Raw genomic sequence first — 20,611 nt, forward strand, 5'->3', positions numbered from 1 at the left:
AAAAGGTTTTCAAATTATAGAACATGGTTATTGTAGCGCGCCCACGACCAGCCGTCAATGCGCCTCCGTCAGTGGAGACATGCCACAGTACTTTGCCGTGTCATACTGCCACCTAAAATTACTTTTTTGCGAAGTGTGTAAATGCAGAAATTTACCCTGCATAATGAACGCACCCCCGAAATATATGTCAATTTCAGAATAAAGAGGTGTGTTCATTATGCGGGTAAATATGGTAAAAAAGTGAATGATGACTCAAACAAAATGCAAAACTCATACATTGGAATTTGAAAAAAAATCACCAACCATATCCTGCAACAAGGTCCCAACGTTTCAAAAACAGCTTGTTTTTTTCTTCAGGGGTGACTGCTTCCAGATAGGGGACAACAGCTTCGTTTTCTTCTACGATAGTCTCTTTTTTTCACTTCGTTAGGTGGCTGAGTCCGTTCACGTAGCATGATGGCAATGTGCCATTGGACCTATTGATGTTTCCTGGTGTTGTTTGGATATTCCAAGACTATAAAAAGCTGCTGGCAGAAGTTAGTCTCAACATTAATGAGGGTGTTGGCAAAGTTGATGCGATATTCATTGTCCTCACAGTGCTCTGCAACAGCGCTGCGCTCGTGGTCGAATTTGCAGTTGTTTTTGTGTTGTTGAATTCTTCCTGGGAAGTTCTTTGTTTTTCCAATGTAAGTGGCATGGAATTGAATATACAATGCCCTGCACTCTTTGTTTAGAGGGATGACCTTTAAATCACAACATCATACGTCAAAGTGTTTATACCGGTTTGTGGGACACCTGAATACTTTCTTTTACCAGCATACATGACAGCGCTTCGCTAGTCCCCATTATGTAGGGAACACAGATGCGGGTGTGTGGACGGATGTTTTTGAGTTTTTAAGCTTTCTCCCGACCAGGCAGGCCTCTGCCAAAATGTTTGCCCTCAAAACTTGCACTGCATGTAGTAATGGCTCTTGGTCTGCGAGAATTTTTGTTTTAGTTTTGTGTTTGTTGAGCATTATTTTGCAAACGACAAAGGCTATGCCACCTCATTATGACCACAGTAAAAAGAGCTATACACTTGATAACATAGTCCTGTCATGTTTTTGCTTTGAAAAAAATGTTAACACACAATATTAATCTATTTCTTGACCCCTTGACTGGGGACCCATGACTAAAAAAAAAATGTTTTGTCCCTATTTTGCCTATATTTTTTTGTACGAAATTTTTCTTGTGCTACCATCATAGCTTTAATTTCTAAAGGAAAATTATTTCCGATGTTAGGGGATAGATGGTGGTTCCTCCCATACGATAAAAAGAGTGAGCGTTTAAAGACGCACTCCCCAAACTGATTGAAGAGTGGTGCATCTATGAGTGCGCCCCCCAGGCTGTTGTTAAAATTGCCAGGCATCCAAAGATCTTATCAAAAGTAATAGATAAATTTTTGTCTAAGGTGAAGTGAATATTTACATTAAATTCAAGTAATGACGCAATAACAACATGGCAGTGCCCACAAGCTGCATGCGCATGAACGAATTTCACCATCCAAATGGATGAATGACCGTTTTGGCAGAACTGGGCAATGAGAAAAAGGGTACCAATACTTGAGTGTAGCTTTCTAGGGGCTATTATCATTTTAAATTGCAATTCTCATTTGCTCTTTCTGCTCGCACCTTCACGGAGTACAGCAATGTGGGGAAGCAAGTCGAGGACAGCCTGTCTCGATTTCTGTCCCGGGGGCACTATGCTCTTTCAGGTAAGCTGCTTCCCTCTCTTAAGAGACACGAGTAGACCCTTTTATTCAAGACAAGAATGACGATAAATATCACATCAAATAAAATGGGGAACAAGAGGACAAAGGAGATTCCTCTTTGACCTTTCTCCCCTTTGTAGCCCTTTTCCAGGGATTATTATTGTATTCATACTTATTACATTATTGTGGAGTTGACATTTTGACAACCTGTGGTTGGCTGATGTGTTGTGGAAGTTAAAGCTATTGCACATTCAAACATTGTGTGAAATACAGTAGAACCCTGCTGCTGCATCTTTATGCAGTCACAATGAAGGATCATGACATGAGCGAAGATGTAACAACTGATAATGCCCTTGGGATAGCTATAGATGTTTCAGGAAGCTGTATTCCCTGTTTATCTCACCTTAGCTTTTATGGCTGTAAAAAAGATTGCCTTATTTTATATGTTGACAATTTTTTCAACACTTCTTAAAATTGTGGTTGAACTATAAGTAACACACTGTTTACAGACAAGCTTGTGTTTGCCCACAGCAGCTATGGGCACTGCATACGCAGGCACTAGATTCGTGTGAGCAGACATGTGTGTACATGTGCTGTGCCGACAGCCGCGCCATCGCTGTGATGCGTTGTCTATAGTTGCAGTTAAAAAAATATTGAAATATAAGGATGCAAAAATTCTGAGCCCCTCGAGCTAAACCATAGCTGCCTCAAACAAATCACTGCACCCTGCATGCCACATCAAAGCAGTGGGGCTTGATGCAATCAGCACTGCTTGAACATGGTGACATGGAGGTGGTAAAGAAAAATGGGGTGTCGTGAGAGCCTGAATCTCTTATTGTCATACAGGACCAAGCAAGAAACACAGTGCAGAGAGGCAAGGAGGTAAAATAAAGGGAGTAAAGCAAAAGGAACAGGGTATGTGTTCCTAGTAGTCATGCCGGCCACCTTGAGTGGCAGTGTTTGGGCATAAGAACCAAGAAGGAAATTCATGAAGCCTGTAATTCTAACACATATATACTTGTGGACGTTCGATAGGACCGGTTTCCGTGAACATAACAGCCGAGAAAACATGTGAGCAAGGTTCTTCTGTGCATATTTTTGAATGTGCTGCAAGAATATTTCTGGTTATATGCCCACTTAATTTATAATCTTTTTCTTCTTTCAGCTGACACCTTACAGACATGTCAGGAAGCAAGGAAAGGTTATTTTTTCACTCATTGTTTACATTTGGGTGATTAACTTAGTCTTGAAAAAAAAAACACGTCATTTTAATGACATTGTGATAAATAAATTTGGGATCTTTAAATCGTCCTTCAATCTTTGTTTTCTTCCCATATTCCAAGCCGGCACTATGTGTATCAGGCATGGAATCAATGGTAGGCCATGTAAACTATTGCAGTTTTTCGGCTGGCCAGCTTAAAGTTTACGAGGGGTTGACAATGGCGAAATGGTCACGAAATTCGATCAAATGACGTCTATGTGATAATTATGCCCTTATAAAAATGGTTGATGCCATTTTGTATTATTGTCAAATGGCAACAGGTGTTTAAGAGCAGTCAATCAGCAGGCAACAGATGTTAATCGTCATTGAGATGTCATCTTGTTGACCCGTATAGCCATTTCGCCACCGTCAACTTTTTGCCGTTCTATTGGTTATTGTCGGTGCATTGCCAGTGTATCTACATGCTAATGCTAATTGGCTATTGGAGGCAGTCAAAAGACTATAAAATGTATAGTCCTTTGATTGCCTCCTTTAGCCATTTAACGTTAACATGTAGATACACTGATGATACACCGACAATAACCAATAGAACGGCAAAAAGTTGACGGTGGCGAAATGGCTATCCGGGTCAGCAGGGTGACGTCTCAATGACGATTAACATCTGTTGCCTGCTGATTGACTATTTGTAAACAGTTGTTGCCATTTGGCAATAATATGACTTTCAAATGGCATTAACCATTTTCATAGGGGGTAACACCAGTTGGAACGGCACAGCAAGACTCATCTGCCGACCGTCTCTGAATCAGAAGATTTACTTCTCTGGTCCCAAGTAGGGTGCCTCAATGACCTTCTGTTTAGAATGATGCCACCCTTTGTAGTACCCGATGCCGACAGCACACGCTCACGGGGAAAACACAAAGAAATCGAGGAAAACAAAATGTCGCCATCCCTTATAAAAATGGCTTCCGCCATTCAATATACATCTGACTGACATTCTATTGCCCCTATCGCCATTCGATTGCTCTCGCTTGAAATTTATGGACACGGTATTACCCCTTTATTGAAGTTTGGCACTGACGTGGTAGGCGCTACAATGGCAATCAAATGGCGAAAGAACCCTTTAGCGTCTTTTTATTGGCAGGTGTCAATACAGAATTCGGGTATCGTCTTTTCATACTCATCCTATTGTCAATCAAGCGCCCCCGGTGGCAGTGCAATACCGGCCAAATTCTGCTGCAAGTAAATCAAACTTTAGGTACAAACCATAGTTGTAATATACGCTAGAGGTTCAATTGGCTCTTGTGTTCCGCGGCAAATTGAAGAAAACCATACATGGCAAATTTCTTTCAAAATGTAACTTAATTACAATTACAATCATTTCGCTCCAAAAGTAGTTTAACCATAATTACAACTACTACTATGTGAAAAATAATTCATTACAATTACAAATTACATCAAAAAGTAATGCAATTACTTTACAATTACTTATTTCTGGGAGCGACCATTTTCGTCTATATAACTTCAAACAACATGTTAAGGATGCAACGCATTTCTTCATTCCTTGCCCAAATGTTTGAATCGCCGAATATATGTCACGAATTGTACATTTTTTTTTGTAAATTTTCTTGAATTAATGAGAGAAGTTAACAGTTTGGGATAATGAAATCCTACGTTCTTATAGTTTCAATAAATAATAACAAATTAGTTTATATACACGAAGACACCAGATCACTAAAATAAAATTGGTTGACACACTTTTGTTAGCCAGGCAAATAAAAATGTGACAATTTGCCATATCTGAATATTTTAATAGTGTTAATATATGACTACAATCTACATCCACACGCGCTAATACAACCATATTTACAGACAAACGTTTCATTTTTTCCTAAATTATTTACAGTGAGTTGAAATTACAATGGCTCAAAATTTATAAGACCCGAATGTGGGCTCCCAAGTCCATCATGACAATATCCACAGGTGCGAAGTCAGCTCAAATATGCTTATGCAAATAATATCCGAAGTAAAACCAACGAAAAATAAACGTGAAAATAATACAAAAAAATGCGACAGTACTCAAAGAGGGGCGCAAAAAAACTGGGAAACAAATAAATAAAAAAAACTTACTTCATATACCCTTAAAAACCTCAGCCTCGGCCGCCTTTTTTTTCGGACATTTTGTTTTGTTGGGACATTTGACGATATTTACGACATTTCTTTTTTATGACTAATACTGAAAAAAAAAATGAAAGCCGCTTACAACTCCCTGTAACGCCGAATTAGAGCGCAGCTCTTGAGGAGGAGGAGGGAAGGGCACTGGGGGGGGTTAAACTAACCAGGGGGGGGTCACGTTACCTTGGGGGTCACGTGACCCCCAATGCCGATGATGTCATCACTGACGTCACTGATGACGTCATCAGTGACGATGACGATGCGGGTACCGATGACGTCATTAGTGACGTCACTGATGACTTCACCAGTGATGATGACGATGACGATGCGAATGTCGGTGACGTCATCAGTGACGTCGCTGATGACGTCATCAGTGATGATGACGATGACGATGCGGATGCCGGTGACGACATCAGTGACGTCACTGATGACGTCATCAGTGATGATGACGATGACAATGCGGATGTCGGTGACGTCATCAGTGATGATGACGATGACGATGTGGATGCCGGTGACGTCATCAGTGATGATGACGATGACGATGTGGATGCCGGTGACGTCATCAGTGATGATGACGATGTGGATGCCGGTGACGTCATCAGTGATGATGACGATGACGATGCGGATGCCGGTGACGTCATCAGTGATGATGACGATGACGATGTGGATGCCGGTGACGTCATCAGTGATGATGACGATGACGATGTGGATGCCGGTGACGTCATCAGTGATGATGACGATGACGATGCGGATGCCGGTGACGTCATCAGTGATGACGATGACGATGTGGATGCCGGTGACGTCATCAGTGATGATGACGATGACGATGTGGATGCCGGTGACGTCATCAGTGATGATGACGATGACGATGTGGATGCCGGTGACGTCATCAGTGACGATGACGTCATCGGGGGGTCACGCGACATCGGCGGGGGTCACGTGACCTCGAGGAGGGGGCCACGTGACTTCGGGGGGTCACGTGACCCCCCACGAGGTCACGTGACCTTGGTGGGGGGCTCGCGCGGTGCATTATGGGACATTTCCCATGATGCACCGCGCGGTTGCGCCGACGGCGACGGCGACGGCGACGGCGACGGCGACGCCGACGCCGACGGCGACGCCGCTCAAGCCGGAAACGGGCCCCTAAGAGCTGCGCTCTAAAAAAAAAAAAAGCTGTCGACGGCAGTGCTAAAAGCGCGACCTCGTTGCTTTGGATCGCGCGCCTCGAGCGCACCAGCATCGGGTGCAGTCATGCCAGTCAAGGCTACTCGCTCGCCACGTGCACGGCCTTCGCAGCTATTCTATGCAAGGGCGATAATCCGTCGTACTGCACACAAGTAGAGCTCCAGAAAAATGCGTACGAAATTACTGCGGCTGGGCTCCGTCGCCTCCGGTACACGTAATCTTCATTTGCAACAGGAGTGACGGACGGCACCGGGCGAAGTTTGAAAATGGAGAACGCTTATTTTGATGTTCCTAAGAACGCGACGAGTACAGGCGGCAATGTGGACAACACGCACCAGCGCGGACACCGCCGAGCCGCCGAGCCGAGCACCCGGCCACACACACGCCGAGCTACCGACATTTCACAATGCAGTCAGCGGCATCCAAAGAAAACGTGTTGTTGACGTAAAAATAACGAAGATGTCAAAATGAAAGCTGCTTTTTTTACGTCCATGACGCCATTGTCCACGCCCCCTGGATATCCAATCGGTGTCGAAAATACGCAGCCTCCGATTCCAAACCGAAACTAAAATCCCGTCGTAGTTGTGTCGCTAAGCGAAGTTTCGTATCGCGTATAAAACTTTTATTTTAATAGATTTGTTTTAGTTTTATAAGTTTGTTAAAACGTTTTATTGTTTCGGTTCGCCACTGTTTTACGAATAACGTTACGTTAACTTTATTTTCGCATTTATTATGCACCTCGAAACAAAGTCTTTTACAAGCCAATCCAATCCACCCTGAACTTCATTTGCGTCGAAGCTTCCGAAGCTTTGTTGCGGTTTGGTGTGTCTTTTATTTTTGCGTAGAACTCATATCGATCCGATATGCCGCGTCCGAGAATGGATTTTGCGACTAATAAGTGGCGAGGCACCACGCGAGCAAGAATGAACAGCCCTCCCAGTGAACACAGAACGTCTTGTAGACGTCTTGAAAGGTCTAAAATGAGCTCAAGACGTCTTGGGCTACGCAAGATGTCTACAAGATAACTTTTCTAGACGTCTATAAGACGTCTTTACCAAGACGTCTGCAAGACACCTTGTCAAGCTGTCTGGAAGACATATTTTTATAGATGTCCAGAAGACATCTACAAGATGTCTTTTGTAATCTCGAAAATATTTTTATCTCAACGTCGGGATATCCGAAAAAGTTTCTTTGTATAAATCTGTTTTTCATGGGTATGTCTTTTTTTCCTTATCAGCGATTGCTTTTATTACTTCGCGTTAATTATTATATATTTCTGCACCCCTCATGAGCCTCTGCCCAGGCAGCACAAGATATTGTGCCGACATTGGTCTCAGCATGGTTAAGGTGGCCCCATATGGGCCCAGCTTGACCAGTCTAGAGCCAGCGTTCATGATGCCGGCACTAGACTGGCTACATGACGGCAACATTGGCCGTTTCTGCCAGCGTCCAACCAATATTGCGGCATCCCGGCTACATGTCGGCAACATTGGCCGTTTCTGCCAGCTTACAAACGATACTGCTGCATCCCGGCTACATGACGGCAACATTGGCCGTTTCTGCCAGCTTCCAAAAGATATTGCTGCATCCTGGCTGCATGACGGCAACATTGGCCGTTTCTGCCAGCTTCCAAAAGATATTGCTGCATCCCGGCTACATGACGGCCACATGACGGCAACATTTGCCGTTTCTGCCAGCTTCCAAAATATATTGCTGAAAATATATGAAGCTCTATAACGGGCTCTGCTTTGCAACCACCGAATGACGGCACTGTACCAGCCAAGTCGCGGCAACATCGCCGGGATTCTTCCATATGGACTAGGAATATTTATACACATAAGCATTTTTGCCTATAAAACCTTAACCATCAGACTTTAAAACCTGAATTGATTGATGTTTTTTTCATCTTCGAGCGCTGCTCTTAGGCGTCCGTTTCTGGCTTGAGCGGCGTTTCCGTCGGCGTAACAGTAAAGCGTCGGCGTAACACATTTTCGTGACGCGCCACAAAAAAGCGTTACGCCGACGTGTTACGTAACGCGCCACGAAAAAGTGTTACGCGACGCCGACGCGTTACGCGACGCGCCACGAAAAAGTGTTACGCGACGCCGACGCGTCACGAAAAAGCGTTACGTGGAAACGTTACGCGACGCCGAGGCGTCACGAAAAAGCGTTACGCCTACGCGTTACGCGACGCCGAGGCGTCACGGAAAAGCGTTACGCCTACGCGTTACGCGACGCCGAGGCGTCACGAAAAAGCGTTACGCTGACGCCGAGGCGTCGTGGAACGCATCGTCATAACGTTTTTTTGGGACGCCTCGGCCTCGGCGTCGCGTAACGCTTTTTCGTAACACCTTGGCGTCGCATAAGGCGTCCGCATAACGCTTTTTCGTGACGCGTCGGCGTGATGCTTCTTCGTGACGCCTCGGCGTCGCGTAACACTTTTTCGTGACGCGTCGGCGTAACGCTTGTTTGTGACACCTCGGCGTCGTGTAACGCGTCGGCATAACGCTTTTTCGTGATGCGTCGGCGTAGCGCTTTTTCGTGACACGTCAGCGTCGCGTAACGCTTTTTCGTCACGCCTTTGCGTCGCGTAACGAAAAAGCGTTACGCCGACGGCGACCATAACGGTAGACGTAACGCGTCGGCGTGACGCGTCGCCGTCGGCGTAACCGCGCGGTGCATTATCGGAAACGTGCCATAATGCACCGCGGTGCCGCGCGTGTTGCATTATGAGACGTCTCCCACAAAGCACCAAGCGAGAGGGAGGAGGAGGAGAAGGGGGAGGAGGGAGGAGGAGGAGGACAAGGATGAAAAAGAGGCAGGAGGAAGAGGGCTCCCCCCTGACAGCTCCCCCCGCCTCCCCTTTACCTACCTCACTGGTGTATGAAAATCTTAAAATAACCCGCTGTTACTGAGCCCCGCAACTCGACGAAAGCTTCAGACAAAAAACAACAACAAAAAAAGAAAAATAGAAATACCAATAATTTTTAAGCAAAACATAAAAACTCAAAACAAATATTTAATAATTAAATAAGATATTGCATATCCTCACATATAAAAAAAAATCAAGTTTAATTAAGATGTCGAACACCCTGTTCCTTTTTTTTTTTCTTTTTTTGCACATAAGTTGACGTAGATTTCAGTCAGCAAACAAAGGTTATCATGGAACGTATAGCAGGAGAAGAAGCTGGGACATTAAGTCTGCTCGCCCAAAAAATTGACTTCAAACTGCGTAGAGAACAATATAACTCCAGTAACGGCTGGCCACGGTAGCGACACCGGCCACCGAAATATCAACTGCAGTAGAGTTGGGTCGAAACCGAAACTATATGCCGCAGTCGTATACTTGTCTGATCCAAAGCCACAGCCAATCCAAAGTCTAATCTAAAGCCACAAGCAGCTTCTGGAGCAAGTTCTGGAGTCTGGATTCTTCTCCGTCCCGTCCGTGCAGACAAAGGCCTGTTTGAACCTTCAACGTGCGTGGGTCAAATGATTGTTTAGGTAAGTTTTCTCGATTTCATATTCATAATGCATGCCCGAAGAGTATCATCTACATGTGCTGGATGATCTTCTGAGCACCGTAGCTTACGTTGCCACCGTAATTCGGATGATATTTAACTTTTTTCGACGCTTGAGCGGTCTCCGCGATTTCGTGTCGCGTCGCAGTTCTGAGGGATGTTGGCTGCCTTCGGGAAACGATCGCTATCGCTTGTGGAGGCTGTTCGTTCAAGCCTTGCGTAAATGCTAGCCGCTATCTGGAGAATCCCTTGAATGTTCTGCGATACCGGAGCACTGCAGAGACGCTGATCAGATTGTTTCGAAAGTTCGCGTTGCTATCGGCGAGCCCTTCGGACACGCTAGGGCGCGCTAAACTGAGCTGTGCTGTCAAACGCTTGGATACGGATCTTAGAACGAACGCCTTGAATGTGTTCGGGACGGCGACACGCGTGAAGAACTGGATGTTTTTTACTTTGACGTGTCGTCTCGTCCTTTCTCACGCTTGCGACAGCGTATCCCGGTCAGCGCGCGCTGGCTTTTTGAGCTGCGTCCAGCGGGATGGCGCGGTTGGGGTGCTGGCGTTTAGCGGGTTTCAGCGGGTTGTTAGAACACGCTCCAAGCTGGGCGTCGTCGTAGCGCTCGCGTACGGCGTGTGCCCCGCGCCGGCCTGCTCTGCTTGTCGTCGGTGTTCAGGCGCGCGGGCCTAGAGTTGCTTAAAAGTGTTGACAGGACCCTGTTAAGCTCGTCACTTCCGTTGTTTTCTCCCTTACGGGCCCTGCATATAGACGATTGCAAGCTGGGCGACTGGCCGCCGCCATGTCTCTGCTCGAGCAGGCACGTCCGTGCGATTACGAGCTTGCCAAAGCTACGCTCACCCGCCCGTTGCACGCGCGTGCACGCATGGGGCACCACTTGTGGCGCCATGCTTGCAATTGTCTATATGTCTAGCCTTGCGAGCCACCCAGAGTACTACTACTGTAGCTAATGAAGATTATTATTGTTTGCCTTAATGGCGTTTTAGTTTACCCCGGTCATATTCGTGACTTCTAGAACCCGGGGGTGCACACATACTTTACATGGCTGAGGAAAGAGGTTATATGTAAGCACTGATAGAGTGCAGGCAAGCTGGTAATTCATCAACATCTTGTAAACCCTAAGATGTTTGTTCGTTTTTTTAGCATTCCCCATATCAGAGTTTACAAGATATAGGTTATACGATTTGATTAAAATGCTCAAGAAAGTTGCAGTGTAAAAATTGCACACCTGGCAGGTGCTCTCGCTTGTATAGTGGACAGCTCGCAATGAAAACTCGCACGGCTGTCCCTTTTCGCACTCCGAAAACGGAAGCTTTACCATGGTCAGCACATTAACATTCTGTGGTGCTTAGCTGGTGGGGGCAGTAATGTAGGAAGGGGGAGGGGGGCGGCAAGCAAACAATTTTCAAGATGCAATTGCTTCCCCCCCCCCCCCTTCCCATGCACACACACACAGATGTTCAAAACTTCCGCTGCTGGCGCACCCAAAACAGCCATGACATCTATCGTCTACTTACAAACGTGCACATCATTCTATTAAAAAAAAAAGAAAAAAATCTACAGTAACAAATGGCCGGGGACCAGTGGCGTACCAACTTGTTTTTGAGTGAGGGGGCAAACGACCCCCCCCCCCCCCCCCCCGAGCTGGGGGGGCGGTGCCCTTGGTATCCCTTCGGCGCCGCCGGCCAGTGTTTGCCCTGCCCAGTGACGGCTGTTTAAGGGGGGGGGGGGGGGGGGGGGGGGGTTGCAAAACACATTCCTTGCCCCCACGGTTGGTACGCCCATGGCAGGGGCTTTTCAAGCATTCCCTCATCTAGTAGTGTTGAAAATGTTCAGAAGACGTGTATAGTCTTGTGCTGAGGTCATGGGGGCAGTGGCATAGGAAAGGGGGGTTCTTTTTTTTAATAATATTGTTTACTGGAAATGACTGATTTTCCTGCAGCCCCCCCTTTTCCTATGCCACTGCCCCCATCACCTAAGCACAAGACAATACACGTTAGAAATTGCACGCTGCTCTAGTTTCTTTTTTTTCTTTCGTCAATAAAAATATTTACCCCTACAAAAAAAATTATCGCCAAAACTTATTTTCTTTTTTTTTTTTTTTTGGGGGGGGGGTGATGTGTTTGGGATTCTCTAAGTTTTGGAGTGGGTACAAGATACCCACCCCTTTCCCCTAACCCCTCCCTCCCCCTGCGTCAAACACATACACATACATTGATCGCCTGTGTCCGATCCCCGTGGCGTGAGTACCGTTTAATCTGAAGTGCACCAATCAATGCTAATTAATTTTGTTTTAATAGAAGCAAAAACATTTGCATGAAATTATTATAATTCTGAAACCAGAACCACCAATATTTTTATAAACTCGTCGAGGCTCAAAGCCAGTGTCATTCACAACACAAAGTTGAGAACTTCTAAACCACTCTGTTCATAGCGCGACAAAATCGCACCACACGCGAAGTGCAGATAAATAAAATCCAACACTCTCAACGGCTTCGTGCCAACGCCTTCGTACCCTAATCTCCTAGTACCCCCGTACAGCGTCCGCGCCTCCGCACGCAATCCGCACTCACACTAGAGTCTACTCACACACTTTGAGTGCGGATAAGAATCCAACACAATCCACACTCGGAGTGCGGATTAGAATCCACCACTACCCACACTCGGTGTGCGAATAGGGACAGCCACAAGCCAACTCCCACACCTGCCAGGCACTCTCGCTTGTACAGTGGAGCCACATTCCAATCAAGGAGATCCAGCTTTGAATGTGAAGGCTTCCTACTTCAACTTTTAAATACTTGAGGTTCTGTTAAAGTTGAAGGGAGTCTCTTAAAGCATTTTTGGAACCATGTCCAAAACCCAGTGCTGGGTACAATTTTAGTCTAAAAGGCTGGTCCACACTGTTGCTACCCGCTAGGACTGAGTCTGACAAAACCAGTCTTCAAGCCTCTTATGATCGTGCTGCGCAGCAGCAATGTTATTCGTAAGCAACTTAAAACCCTGTTTTGTTCAACTTGGTCATAGTCGGTTGCAACAGTGTGAACCAGCTTTAACACCTTAGGTGACTGTAATCAACAGTAGCTTCAGGATAAACTTGCGCATTGTACTACCCCAAAGTATTTTGACAACATCTCCGGTGTTGATTCTTGATTTCTATCCCAGCACTACAGAACACGTCAAAAGGCTTGTTGATTGCTGTGCATGTGCCTATCAAGCGAGCTGTGCTATTTCTAGGTGGTGTTTAATTTGTTTTGAAGTTCCCGGGATCTTTTAATGCACCGGTAGGTATCTAAGCTCCACATGCACACTGTTCTTAATACAATTACTTCATGCAGAAGTTAATTTTTCTTATTTGGTTGAGTTTAATGGTGGTGTCGTCATGGTCTTTGCACTGTCGACGGCAAGAGGAGCGTCATGTTGCACTTGTTCTTTTGTTGGTCCGTGAAGCAAGTTCTGGTTTCTTTTTTGTTCCAGAATGTCAGTCTGAGTCTTATTCATGATGTTGCAGGAAGTCTGTATGATGACGAAAAAACTGCAGGTGACTAGAAGCTGCCGATGGGCTGCCAGTCCGGATGGCAGCTATCAACACGGCAAGGGCCTGCAGGCGCATTAGCCCCCCCCCCCCCCCCCCTGTTCCTCTACTGCCATTGGAGACAGGATGCTTTGTAAAAGGTGAAACAGGGCCCTTGCACTGCTTCCACAGTGCCCTGCTGGATTTATCTCGCATTTTGATTTTCAAAACAAACAACATTACAAACTGTAAAATACCGAACAAACGCCCACTCTAAATTGGAGATAATCATAGAGAGCTGGGGGTTGAGCACTTGGCAGGTACGATAGTTGGTAAGTGTTCATGGTACCTTGCTTGGTCTGTGCACGGAATTACGAATAGCTGCATTTGCGGAGCTAGTTAATTATGCAAACACAAAAAAAAAAACAAAGCGTGACCTTTTTTTTTTTTCTTTTTTTACAGAGAAGCATTCTGAAAAGTGTTCGATTAGCATTGGCTGTTACTAAAGCCTTCAATTTACTCTTCTCAGTTAGAACAAAAGAGCAACCCATCTTTTCTTGTACACCACTTTCTGTGGCAATAAAAAGAAAGCTAAAAGGGGGGGGGGGGGGGGGCGGCAGGTGCAAATGGCTCTGTGTTAGCGCACCACATAGTTCTGAAGTTCTTTTGGTCTCGGTTTGAGTTTGGGTTTTGGCATGTCAACCACGCAGTTGCTAGAGTGCATCTTTTTTGTACGAGGATTGCAGTTGAGGGAGTTGAATTGGGATTGCCGAGCATGGCAGGCACATTCACATCTCTTTACTTTCGGGTTACCCTGCACTGCCCGAAGGCATTATTGCAGGGGGGGGGGGGGGGGGGTGAGGGGAGGGGAGGTATGTAGTCAGTCGTGAAGGTAGAAATACGCCCGTGCATATGTACAAAAAAAAAGAAATGCAGGCACGCAGGTAAACACATTCAAAAACAAAAGCGAGCCCAGAATAAGATAAAAGCCACATTGGTTGCTCAGATTCTATAGTCGGTGACAGGTCAATAAGGAAGTGGAAGCTGCTCCCACCTTTTTCCACTCTAGCAGACTGAACCCTGGAGAGGAGGCACCCTCCTTTCCAGCGTTTGCTCTGCTAAAGGGGAAAGAGGTGGGAGGAGCTTTCACTTCATTCTTGACCTGTCACCGACTATAGGTACCTGCCAACGTTCCATGTTTTTGGACGTAAGCCAACACTTTGACCAGTAGGATGAATTGGGCTGTTGTATATTGGGTGTATCAAGGAGCGGCCAGGCTCTTTAAATCGACTGCAAAATTCGGTTTCTTAACCTATCGCACTACGACTTTGTGCAGCGTTGCTCAGGGATGGTGCATTTTTTTTGTAAAATTGCAAAGAGCAAGCGTACTTGAGGAAAAAGCAAAGAAAGAAAAAAGCTTAGCTCCTATGGAAATGCGACGAAGCCAAAGGTCTTCAAACAATATGCCGCCGTTTCACTAGAGAGACAAAAGATGGCACAAGGTGTCATGACGCCAACTGCGCCAACGTACGAGCATACGGCGCCGAAAGCTGGCGTCTTTAGCAGACAATCTTTTCGACTCAAAAGTGGCACGAGCTTTTCTGATATCAGTTGCCAATGCATTATTTTATTATCCTTACTGATAAAGCATATTGAATGGACACATAATCGATTAGAAAAGTGGTTTGTTGGGATATTTTGACTGTTTTTTTCGGAGTACCGATGTCATCTGCTTTGCAGTTCCTTGTTGTTACCGCTCCTGTTTTTGTTTCTGCGACTGTCGCCGCCTGCGCAATGCACTCTACTTTACATGTTTGATCCATTTATTTTGTTCCTTGGTTCGTTAATGACTTGAATGTCTTCTAGTCAGAGCAACGAAATTGAGCGAGTTCAGAAGCGCCTGGCGCGAACAGCTTATGACAGATACTTTCAACATTGTTAATATAATTATGAATCACTTGTGAACTATTTAGGCTTAAATCGTACCATTCGCGATGTGCGTTTTTACATAAAGTAACTTCTGGCCGGACTGATAGCAATCACTCTTATCATCCGTGAACTTTCACGTACCGACGCGAAGTAGTAGAGTGATTTTACCATTTTACCCTAATACCCCATATGATTCCTCACCCATGTCTAGAATTATGCACTTGTATAATAAACTTCATGATGTGGATCTGAACATATATGCGCATACATAATTCCTTATCAACGCTAAAAAGATTGTAACCTCTATATATACTTTGTTTTTTAGTGCTGGGCTTTGTTTCGCTTTTAGCATGCCATATACTCATTCTACAGACCTCTGATGTTCCTGTATTTTATTTGCTCACTTAGCTGCGTTTTTAAGGTGACGATTACTTTTGTTCATGTTGCTGTGTTTTCTGTTTGTTTGTTTTTTTAGTGTGAAGCTAATTTTTTGTTTATAGTGTACCAATAACAAGGTCTTTGCAGCTGTTTTTGGACACTAGCACAAAATAAAGTATTATTATTATTATTATTATTTCTGGAAATGTGCCGCTCCAAATAATTAAAATAACCCTCACTGTAAAACATGCCAACAGCAACATGACAAGAAATTTTAATAAATCGTATTAAATTGTAAATCGTCTTCATGTATTATACAGGGTGTGAACTAATCTGGAAAACCTGGGAGTGTCGGGGAATTTCGAACCATATGGAAAAGTCAAGGAAATTTTATTAAAGAGCTAAATCAGGGAAAATGGTACATGGAAGTGGTGTGGCGGTGTGCAACGAAACCCAACTGTCGTGCAGCAGCGTGTCTGCACTGAGTAATGTTGCCAGAAATGTCACTAGGCAGATCAAGCAACCATCCATTAAAAGGGATGAGCCACTTGGGCTCCATAATTTAGCAACTATGGCGAGCATAGGACCAATAGCAGGTCAGAGTTCTTCGGTCGTATAAGCACTCCTTCGAGAGAAACACCGGTCAGGGAATTTGAAACAAGTAATTCGGTAGGCACATTCAAGCAAATTCTGATGTTGTGCACTGCACGTCACAGTTAGCACAGACAAGCAATGGGCTGTCTTTTTCTTTGTTTCAATTATGTAACTGATACGTGCCATCAGAATTGCTAGTGTGGGGGAAAGTGCTAATTTTGAGCTCCAGCTTAAAGTACTATTTGGGGCGCATCAATATTCTGTATGAGCAAAATGCAATGAAAAAGTGCTAATTTCGTGTTCGCACTAGCAGTGTCATGCAGTGTGCATGGGGCAGGCCGGGCAAAATGAATCGGCACAGCCTATGTCGGTAGTCATTAACAAAAGGGTGACATATCATTTAATCTGGTCAGAACACTCATATATTCACCCATGTCTATTTGTAGTGGTGGTAGGCTTTCATATCTCCCGTGATCATTGCACCAGGGTAACGGACTTGGTTATGATTTTCATATTTTCCCCATTTACAGAAGCAGTCAGACTGATAAAAGGCCTGAGTGGTGCAACGCTTGAAGAAATTGAAGCAGGAGCCAAGGGTTGGCTGAAGAACTGCCGAGCATGCGTAAATAGCGCCACAAAAAGGTATGGTACTTAAGCATTATTTCATCTAAACATTTTCCCTTTTCCTGCTGACTGAGAAGTGGCAAATTGAAAACATACTTAAAAGTCACTTAATAATACAAGCCTTGTATAATTATGACTATGAAACTTAATGTATAGCACTGACTGAAATTTCGGATACCGTACACCTCGTTGCTCAAATTTTCGGAAGTTTTTTTTTTCCATTTATACTTACAAACAGTCGCCGTATGCTTCATTGCAAGCATTTTGGTTGTTTGGTCTCGTAGCCTCGAATCCCCGTCTTACGCATGAAAAAGCTAGATTGGGCCACGGTCAGATATTCCAGTTCCACTATATCCAACATAGCCGCCATCTGGGGGGCAATTTTCTGTATCTTCTCGTGTTTGCATTTCCCTACCGCGACCAGGAGAAGAACTACTGTCCACCATTCTTCCCGTGTTCTTCGAGCGAGTATATTTGGCAGATAGGTGCTGCAGTAAAGCGAGCTTGGTCAGCTGAATGTAGCCTCCAAATCATACCAGCTTTATCTTTACTGTATGCGGCAGCAATGGCCTCAGCAACGCTTGGCACTGCGATCATCCAAACATGTGGAAAGCGACCAGTATGAAGTGGAAGTTGCATGAGAACTTAATATTGGCATCAAACAAGTGGAAAGTGGGCAATACCATGCAGAGGTTGCATGGAATTTTTTCATTTAAGTTAAAGACCGACGACCAGTTCGCGCTTTCCACTTTTCGCCCGCTTCCTCCTCTCCCCCTACCCTTTCCACCCACGCCCGCCCCTTTTGGTCCCTTCTTTCTATCCTTCGCTTCCCTCGCCCGAAGGCGTGGAGAGGAGGGTCTTCTGCCTTGTAGAATCTCGAGTCTGGTCGTCGGCCTTTAAAATAGCTTTTTAGACTGCTTTTTCGGGTTGCCTTCGAGTCCGGAAAATTGGTCGGCATTTGCATTTAGACATCATAGAGTCACTTTGTTGGCATACTATTGCAAATAATTGCTTTGTAGATTGCTCCTTGTTTTTTACCTTGTTTTGCAAAAAACAAAGTAGTTCATGTTGGTCTTGTGGTGTACTTTGGCTAGCAGAATCATTCTCAAATCTTAAAAAGTGGTTTTCTGGACTTCTCTTCTATAGCAAACTTCAGTCATTTTTGGGCTGCTTTGAAATTTCGCAGGAAACGTCTAGCAGTGTCATACAAAATTTGTTTCTGAAAGTAGCTTTATATCCGAAAAATCTTGAAAATTCCTGATAGGCTGCAAAACATGGGGTATTTACAATGGGCACATTATGGGCACATTATATAATGCATGCTTAGACACTTGATACCTTTATAAAACTGGGAAAAATAGGGAATATGAAACTCATAAAAATTTACTTTTCGTTTCATTGCAGGAAGCTTCCACGAGTCTGAGAGTTAAGAAACTTCCATGAGTCAGCCGGAAACTTCCTCAAGTCATCTGGATTGCAAGCCATTATTTCATTTCTTACTGTTTTAAAACTAATAAGCAGTGCATTGAAAGCTTCAATTATATTTACGTACCTATTTTACTAATAAACATGTTTTTACAGTTCTTGAACAGGAGAAAAATTATTTGCTTGCTGGTGCGCAGCTATGGCTGTGTCACTTGAGAGCTTGCGATTGACAGGTGTTCAATATGTGGTGTACTTACAGACATGCAATAGCTATGCTTTGCTATGTTAACCATGTCATCTTATTCACACCAGCTTGGTGCAAAGGCCTATTTTTGCAACAGCGCTTGACTATATTGCAAAGACTTGACTCAAGAGACTGAAAGCCGCTAAGGCAACTAATTAGTGTTGCAATTCTTGATTGCCATGGTAAATCATGGTTGTATCTTGACGTTAGCCCCCTCACATAGTTAGTCGCTGCAGTACGAATCGGCTTCAGTACTCGTCCTTACCACTATATAAGGAGTTTAGGTATTCAAAGCCTTATGGCTTTTTGGGATTAAAATATCCAGGCCGTAACTGGGTGTCCTGTAATAGTTTTCAAGTCGTCTATGGTAGATCTTGCAAGACATCTTGCAGCCCAAGGACTGGGTGTTATGCCGGTTAGAAGACGGCTACAGGACGTTTCAAGACGTCCGGGCTATTAATATCTTGCCAAGATGTCCACAAAACGTCTTGTAGACCTTGCCAAGACAAATTTTAAGACATTTTTTTGTGTAGGCCAGAATGATGGTGCATGAGCTGGGAAAAGTATGGCTAAAACACATCTTATATGCCTTTTTAAGATGTTAAATAGACCTATCTAGAGGTCCTGTAGTCGACTTCAAGAGTTCTTCAAGACATCTTGCAAGACGTCTTGTAGCCCAAGAAAGACTGGGCATTATCCCTACTAGAAGACGGCTACAAGATGTTTCAAGACGTCTTGGGCTATATAACGTCTTGCCAGGATGTCTACAAGACGTATTGTACATCTTGCCAAGACGTCTTTTAGCCGTCTTGTAGCCATCTTTGCGTTCAGTGGGCCTGGAGGTTATGGGTACTGCTCAATTGGCTCATTCCTCGGTGCTTCTCGAAGGTAAGCCTTTTTTCTCTGTGTCCTCCTAAGCTTCCGTTCAAGCATCTCCTTGGTTTGTTTCCTTGCCCTGCCTTTGCCTAATCGCGCCCGAGAAGTGTATTCTGACAGGTATTTTCCTTAGGCGAGCATCTCTCCTCGCGCTTTTCGTCAAACCGTCCGACGGGTAGCGAGTTCTAATCGCGAAGCCATGATTCGGTCACCCAACACGTCGGTCGACCTGTCAAACGTTTTATCGCACGTGGGTCGTCACTTCGCGTCGGCACGCATCGCTGCCTACGCATATCTGTACTGGCCAGGTTTCTTTGTTGGCCCGCGCGTCTTATCGCTGTGGGTGATCTCGAGCGACGCGAGCGAAACGCGTAAAAAAAGAGAACATTGTGGTTGGAGCCGTTTGATCTACTGCGCTATATATATATAGAGAGAGAGAGTGTAAAGCTATACGCACTCCGGAGTGCACTTCGGACGGAAATGGCTATACGCACTCCTCCGAGAGATCATGCCGCTCGGGCCGCCCTTTTAGAACGGCGCGTGTATCACTGGGGAGCTCGTTAACACAGCTCCCCGCCTGCGTTCACGCCGCTTCGCGGCGACAGTATCGGCTGCTAATTACAAATCGTAACCAGTACACGCCGCTTCGCGGCGTCCACCCGGCAATCCAAGCCCCGCTGTCCCCGATCGCACCTCGAAAGGGAGTCCCATACCATTTAGTTTTGCGAAGTTTCTCAACAACATTCGATTTTTCTTTTTTTTACTGTTTATCGCGAAAAAAAAAAAAGAAATGTCCTAAATATCGCCAAATGCCTCGACAAAACAAAATGTTTGAGAAAAAAAAAAGAAAAAAAAAAGCAGGCCCACTGCCGATAGAACCCGCGTCCACTTGCGTATGAAGCGGACAATTTGACCCCTATGCCATGCCTCCGCTTAGAAAATTCGTTGTGACCACTCGTTTTATGCGAGAAAAGCGGAGTGCGTATAGCCATTTCCGTCCGAAGTGCATTCCGGAGTGCGTATAGCTTTACTCATATATATATATATATACATATATATTTATTTATTTATTTATTTGGACACACAAAATAGACGGGCACTAATTAACTTCACTAACATGCTCACATACTCTTTACTTGTCATGATTTTTGTGTGGGCTTTGCCCGAT

At 44.9% G+C, this 20,611-nt stretch overlaps 2 long non-coding RNA genes across 2 annotated transcripts; both read left to right on the top strand.

The window, feature by feature from the left end:
- The first annotated feature begins 2,542 nt into the window (after positions 1–2,542).
- On the top strand, positions 2,543–3,041 carry LOC120846415. The gene is made up of 3 exons (XR_006077443.1): positions 2,543–2,665; positions 2,786–2,821; positions 2,916–3,041. It is a non-coding gene; the product is annotated as an uncharacterized LOC120846415 (long non-coding RNA).
- A 10,446-nt stretch (positions 3,042–13,487) lies between these two features.
- LOC120846414 lies at positions 13,488–18,387 on the top strand. Its single transcript, XR_005717017.3, has 3 exons — positions 13,488–13,534; positions 16,805–16,916; positions 18,303–18,387. It is a non-coding gene; the product is annotated as an uncharacterized LOC120846414 (long non-coding RNA).
- The last annotated feature ends 2,224 nt before the right edge of the window (positions 18,388–20,611 follow it).

Source organism: Ixodes scapularis, unplaced genomic scaffold (genome assembly GCF_016920785.2).
Source record: "Ixodes scapularis isolate PalLabHiFi unplaced genomic scaffold, ASM1692078v2 PGA_scaffold0__279_contigs__length_252992795, whole genome shotgun sequence".
Taxonomy (NCBI): Eukaryota; Metazoa; Arthropoda; class Arachnida; order Ixodida; family Ixodidae; genus Ixodes; species Ixodes scapularis.